Source organism: Vombatus ursinus, unplaced genomic scaffold (assembly GCF_900497805.2).
Source record: "Vombatus ursinus unplaced genomic scaffold, bare-nosed wombat genome assembly UNPS02004827.1, whole genome shotgun sequence".
In the NCBI taxonomy this organism is placed as follows: domain Eukaryota; kingdom Metazoa; phylum Chordata; class Mammalia; order Diprotodontia; family Vombatidae; genus Vombatus; species Vombatus ursinus.
This window is the reverse complement of record NW_020944605.1, coordinates 202231-209191: the sequence shown is the minus strand read 5'-3', so window position 1 is coordinate 209191 and position 6961 is coordinate 202231. Positions and strand designations below refer to the sequence as shown.

Below are 6961 nucleotides of genomic sequence, written 5' to 3'. Positions count from 1 at the left end.
GAAATAAAATAAAATAAAATATAACAGAATTCCGATGAATGCAATGATTAATCTTCATTTCAAAGGACTGATGATGAAGCATATTTCCTTTTTCTCAGGAAATAGATGAGAGACCATGGTCACAAAATGTTATATATGCTTTATGATATGGTCATTGTGTTTGTTTTGCTTTACTATTTTTCTTTGTAACAGGGGCAAGTTCTATGGGGTTGGAGAAAAATGATATTGTTGTTAATGAATATTTAACACAAAAGGGTAAGTCTTCATCAATAGCACCCCCCAGATCCTGCATACCCAAAGACAAGGCATATCCTGCTTAAACAGTTAAGCCTCTATTTCTTGTTTAAAAAGTAAAGGAAGTAGAATACATTTTTAAAAATGCCTTTAGCAATTAGAAAGATAATAATGGAGGATCTAAGCACAGCTCAAAGAGTATAAAACTTCTCAAGTGGAAGGATTACTGGCTAAAAGAGACCTCTGCTGAAATACTGAAGCTTTTGAACTCCTAAGCTCTAATAAAACTTCTAAGCTCCGATAAAATTTTACTTGGTAAACCAAGTTTCAGATGTCCAAGAAACTTTGGTACTCTAAGCCTAGAAAGTGGGTATAGAAAATTCCAAAAATTTTACCTATGTTTTAAAATTGTCATCAGCTATCCTCATGCTCACCAGCTTTATGACAGAGCTCTTTTTGTAGTAGCCAAAAATTGGATTCTAAGGGGTTATCTTCTTTTGGAGAATGACTAAACTGTGGTATGTGAATGTAATGGAATACTATTGTGCCATAAGAAATTATGAAGTGGGGGCAGCTAGATGGTGCAATGGATAGAGCACCGGCCCTAGAATCAGGAGGACCTGAGTTCAAATCTGGCCTCAGAGGCATAATACTTCCTAGCTGTGTGACTCTGGGCAAGTCACTTAACCCCAATTGCCTCACTAAAACAAACAAACAAACAAAAAAAAGCTAGGTATGTGGTGCAGTGGTCAGAGTGTTAGACTTGCAGTCAAGAAGATATGAGTTGAAAATCTGCCTGAGACTCACTAGCAGTGTGACACTGGGCATGTTATTTAACCCAAATTGCCTCACCAAAAAAAAAAAAAATTATGAAGTGAATGATTTAGGAGGAAATTGTGAAAATTTTTATGAACTGATGCAGAGAAAAGTAAGCAGAACTAGGAGAACAATCTATACAATGATAACAACATCATTTCTTTAAAAGACTTTAGAACTCTGATCACACAATGAAAAATCATGAATCCAAAAGAATAAAGATAAACAATGCTACTCATTTTCTGACAGAGAGGTGATGAACTTAAAATGCAGAAAGAGACATGTTTTCAGACATGGCTAATGTGGGAATTTATTTTGCCAAACTCTGGAGATATATATTTTTGAGACGTGGTTTTATTGTTTGTTTTTAATTTGCTCAAGGGAGGATGGGAGGTAATGATAATAATGTTTCATATTTATACAGCCCAGTGGATGTAGCGCCACTCCAATAAGATGGAATGATATATCAAATTCTGAATTGGTAAAGTGACTGAACCCAAAGAGTAGTCATTAATGGTTCAGTGTCAGCTTGGAAGGTGATATGTAGTAGAATAGGTATTGCTTGTCAGTCCTGTGCTATTCAACATTTTTCAAAAATAACTTGAATGATAATATAAAAGGCATGCTTGGTAGTTTTGTAAATGATAAAATGCTTGATGCCAGTACATCAGATGGTGTAGTCTAAGATGTGATAAATGAACTGAATCAAATAAGGTAAAATTTAATTGAGTTAAATGAAAATATTCTATACTGGGGTTCAAAAAATCAACTTCACAAAAACAGCAGGGAAGTAGAAAGGCTAGGTGTCAGTTTATCTAAAAAAGATCTGGAGACTTCACTGAATGACTCACATTTTATGTGAGTCAACAGTATGACAGAGTACAAAAAAGGTGATGCTAACCTAGACTACTGTAAGAGGGTCAGGTCCTTAATGAAGCAGGTAATAGTTTTGTTACACTCTGTCCTGGTCATGCCAGATCAGGAGTACTGTGTTCAGTTCTGGGCTACACATTTTAGGGAGGCCAAGACAAGCTTCAGTGTTCAGAAAAGAGTGACCAGGGTGGGTGAAAGGAAGGGGGAATAAGTAGTCCATATAAGGATAAACTGAAAGCCCTAGCATGTTTAGCTTGGAGAAGATAAGACTTTGTTGTTGTTGTTCAGTCATTTTTCAGTTGTGTCCATCCCTTCATGGCCCCATTTGGGGTTGTCTTAGCAAAGATACTGGAGTGGTTTGCCATTTTCTTCTCTAGCTCATTTTAGAGATGAGGAAACTGAGGCAAACAGGGTTAAATGACTTTCCCAGGGTCATAAAGTCAGTGTTTGAGGCCAGATTTGAACTCAGGAAGATGAGTCTTCCTGACTCCAGGCCTGGTATTCTATCTACTGTGTCACATAGCTGCCCTAGGAGGAATCTTAGAGGGGATGGATATAACTGCAGTCTTCCAATATGAAGGGCAACATTTACTTATGTAAAAGAGAGAATAGAATTGTTCTGCTTGGCCAGAACTAGGATCAATATAGGTGGAAGTTGGGGAAAGACAGATTTTGACTTCGTGTGGAGAAAAATTTCTTTCTCTATTTTTTTTTAATAGAAAAATGCTTTAATCAATATCATTAAAATTCTTGCAATTGAATTTTCAAAGGCCCATTTCCCCTGAAAACTGTGTTTGGTAGTTTCAAGAGCATATTTCATTTAAATAATGGTTTCCTTCACATTCCAACAGCACCTTAGCAATACCAAGTAATACAACCTTAAGTATAGCATATACGTAGATAAAATGTAGCATTTTCCTGCCAGCTTGGGTCATCAAGTAAAACAGATGACCTGTGCCTCCAACTTGGGTCTCTTGGGAGGCTGTGTTCAGAATGTCGTCAAATTAAACCAACACCCAAGTAGAAATATTCCTGAATCTAAATGAATACCTTTGACTCAGAATCTTTTTATCCTTCAGAACTGCTACTGTTTGCTTTCTTCCTGCTTGGACTAGAATGAAACAAAAATCAAGTTTCCTATACAGTAAAAGTATCTAACCTTTTCTGCATGGGGAGCCTCTGTGGCACTCTGGTAAACTTTATGGCTCCCTTTTCAGAATAATGTTTTAAGATACATAAATACTAGGTGGTACAGTGGATAGCGCACTGACCCTGGAGTCAGGAGGTCTTGAGTTCAAATGCGGCCTCAGACACATAACACTTACCATCTGTGTGACCCTGGGCAAGTCACTTAACTCCAATTGCCTCACCAAAAACAACAACAAAAAAAAATACATAAAATGAAACACATAGGATTACAAAGGAAACCAATTGTATTAGAATGCAGTCATCAAAATATTTTTAAAATTTGTGATATAGTAATGTAATAATAATAATGGCTCTCATTTATATAGTGCCTACGGTGTGCCAGGCACTGCGCTAAGCACTTTCTGAGTATTATCTCATTTGATCCTCACAATAACCCTGTGAAAGAGATGCTATTATTATTCCCCTTTTACAGTTAAATAAACTGAGGCAAACAATGGGTAAGGAACTTGCCTGAGGCCATACAGCTAGTAAGGATCTGAGGCTGGATTTGAAACTCAGGTCTTCCTGACTTCAGAACTAGTGCTCTATCTACTGTGCTACCTAGCTTCCAGTGATGCTAATAGTTATAGTTATGTTGAGTGTAGACAGTATTTTGAGACATCTACAACAATTATAATGTGATATGAAAATATCTGTGATTTCTATCGGTGGCAAACAACAGATACTGCTGTAGGTCATGGCCTACATTCATAACCGATGGAAATGCAAAGTTTTAGTTATAGGTTAATGAAAATGAAAATGCAATTTTTTTTTCTTTTTGGAGGCATTCAGGTTAAGTGACTTACCCAGGGTCACACAGCTAGTAAGCAAGTGTCTTGAGACCCGATCTGAATCCTGACTCCAAAGTCCGTGCCCTATCCACTGTGTTACCTAGCTGCCCCAGTGCAACTTTTTTTTTCTATCCAAGTTCATAGATTTCCCGTCTCTCCTTCTATTCATGGACTTCTTAGGTTTCCATGGACTCCAGGGTAATAACTTATGCTACAAGGACTAACTGTTGCATTGCAGGCATTCTTTCTGAATTTAGCAGAAAGTCAGGTTTTCAATGATACAACAGACTTACCTTTTTCTCAGGTCACTGTCTTCCAAACACATGATTAAAACAACCAAATCTTTAGCAAATAGGTTTGTATTCAATGACAGGCATGTGGTAGCAATTGAGGACATCACCCTCAGAGGAACCAAAAACATATTTATTTTAAAAATGCTAAAACAAAATGATAGTGAAACTAGCCATCTTTATCCCTCAAAAATAAAAATAAAAAATCTTCAGCTGACCTCTAACTCTGACCCTAGCTTGGTCAACAATGGCATTAAATAATTAAATCACAAATCCAAAGGATCTTGGGGGCATAAGCTTTCTCCAGCACAGCAGTTATGAGGGAAGTAGTTTTCTCCTCAGAATGCTGGTCTCTAGATGGTCTTCAGTGCACATCACCGACCACTCAGAAAAGCTAAATGTCTGCTTGCAGTAATGTCTTCTTCCCCACACTTGAAGTAGGTGACCTGCCCCAACTGGGGTCCCCTGTCTCTAGGGTTCTAATGATCCCACTGACCTGCAGTCCACTCTACTTTGCCTAAGGCACTGTTGGAGAAGCTGGAATGGTTGTTCTGTGGTTCCGAATGGCAATGCAAATCAAGGGTGAATGAATTTACTGGAGGGGCAGGGAGGACTTCTGGACAGAATGCAACGAGGTCATTGGCACAAATGACCCTCCTGGCATGCCTGTCCCTGCAGATGCTTATAGAAGCTTTGGTCACAGAAAGGGTCATTTTTGATTTTGGATTCCAGGTGACGGGGAATAAAGGATACTCTTTGTTACTGCACTTCTTGACTTAGGAGTAGAAATAACATTCAGGTGTCTTGGTCATATCATACTCAGGCAGGAAGCTGCACTGGTCTTCTTTCTTGCATAGTCCCTGTAATTATACACAACAGCGACAGGCTGAGCATATGTCCACTTTTCTACAGACAGTTTACAAAAATAAAATTCACAGACAGTAGCCCCTGGCTTATCCATGCCAGAAGGGTGGCTATGACCCCAAACTGCTGCTGAACCAAGATCTCCAGGTTATACTTGATGTGTTTGATCACGCTCAAGATGGTTTCCCGCATTGCAGCTAGGGTGGATCTCCCTTCCCTGGACCAAGATCTTCTTCTTCCTCCTCCCCCTCCTCCTCTCCCTCCTCCTCCTCTTCCTCTTCCTCCTCATTTTCTTCCCATAGTCGGGGCAATGGTCTCCTTTAATTCCTGGGCAAATTTCCTTATAGAGCTATACTAAAATGTCAAGGGCTGCTTTGGGAACTACTGTTATCCCTTCCACATCACAACTTTCCTCATCACAATTTCAATAAATTGCAGGTTGGCATAAGAAGTTAAATGAGAATTTTTGGGGAGTTTTGCAGAAGCCACAGAGGACATGCAAAGGCCAGCAGACAACACAGAAAAAGGTTTAGCAACTCAGAAATGCATAAAATATGTCTAGTATTGTATAATATCAACATGTTTTATTTTTGAATACCATAATGATTCAGACTTCTTTTCTGTTATGAAGGGAGGGCCAAAAAATTTACACAGGTTTTCCAGATTGTGCGGGTGCTGTGCCTGTAAACCCCACGATATGGAAGGGATAACTGTAGTAGATTCCTTCCAATGGAGGACTTCAAGGATAAGCTTGATTGTTTAGGACATTGTAGAGGTGATTATTGGTCAGGCACAGGTTGAGTGACTAAATTTACAAATGATAAAGCATTTACTATGAGTGGAATATATTTTATGCATTTTAGAGAAGATGAAAATTATGGAAGTAAATATCAGTAACCTGAATTACAGGATAGTACTAAAGAGATTATTTCTAATTTTTATTAAAATGTGGCTAGTCCACACTCTTATCCTTTTTACTGTTCAGAGGTTTTAAGCCCTAGGTTTGTACTAATTGCTCTCTAAGAACATGGATTTAATAAGTGAAAGAAACCAGTGGGATGCATCTATCTGTGATAGCATATGTGTGACTTTACCTAGAAAGAAGAAAAATATATGAAGCAGCCTCCAAAGGTCTCCTTGCCAGCCTTATGCATCTCTAACTTGCATTCTGTCTTGGAAACAGAAGTAAAATACGTATGAAAATTGCAGTAAGGACATCAGTGCAAATAGATTTGAATTCAAAGTCACCAGACTAGAGATCATGAGGACGGCTCTGCCACTTCCTACCTGCCTGTGTAACCTTAAATAAGCTACTTCACTTGTGGAGCTTAATATCAAACAACTCCGCTCCTTGTTGAGCCACCAGCATACAGAGCTTCATTCATTAGAGTCTGAGAGGCTTTTCTATCTTCACATACCCCAAAGACCTATTCTTAGTTGACTGCTAGTTGAGAGAAAGAATGCTTTACAGGAATGATACATCTAGGGAGACAGGCCATCAAAAAGGAGAAGTGAATAATGAAAGCTGGAAATTATAAAGTATTTTACATGTGTAACTACATCTGAACCTCCCAACAACCCTGTCAAATAGGAACTATAGGCATCATCTTGGACCCCATTTTATAGAGGAGGAAACAGGCTCAGAAAAGTTAAGCAAATTGTTCTTGGTCATATAGGTAATCAGGAAAAGAAGGATTGGAAGCTCAAATACTTCTGCCTTTTAGTCCACTATGCACCCCATTATAACATGGGGATAATAATAAAACTCACTGGATTGTTGTGACTATCAAATGATACATATAAAGGACTTGACAAACCTAAAAACACTTTAGAAATACTAGCTGTTGGTATCATCATCATCATCATCATCATCATCATCATCATCATCATCATCATCATCATCAT

At 38.3% G+C, this 6961-nt stretch overlaps 1 pseudogene; it reads right to left on the bottom strand.

Moving 5' to 3' along the window:
- Positions 1-4566: 4566 nt before the first annotated feature.
- LOC114027835 lies at positions 4567-5248 on the bottom strand (annotated as a pseudogene).
- Positions 5249-6961: the final 1713 nt, after the last annotated feature.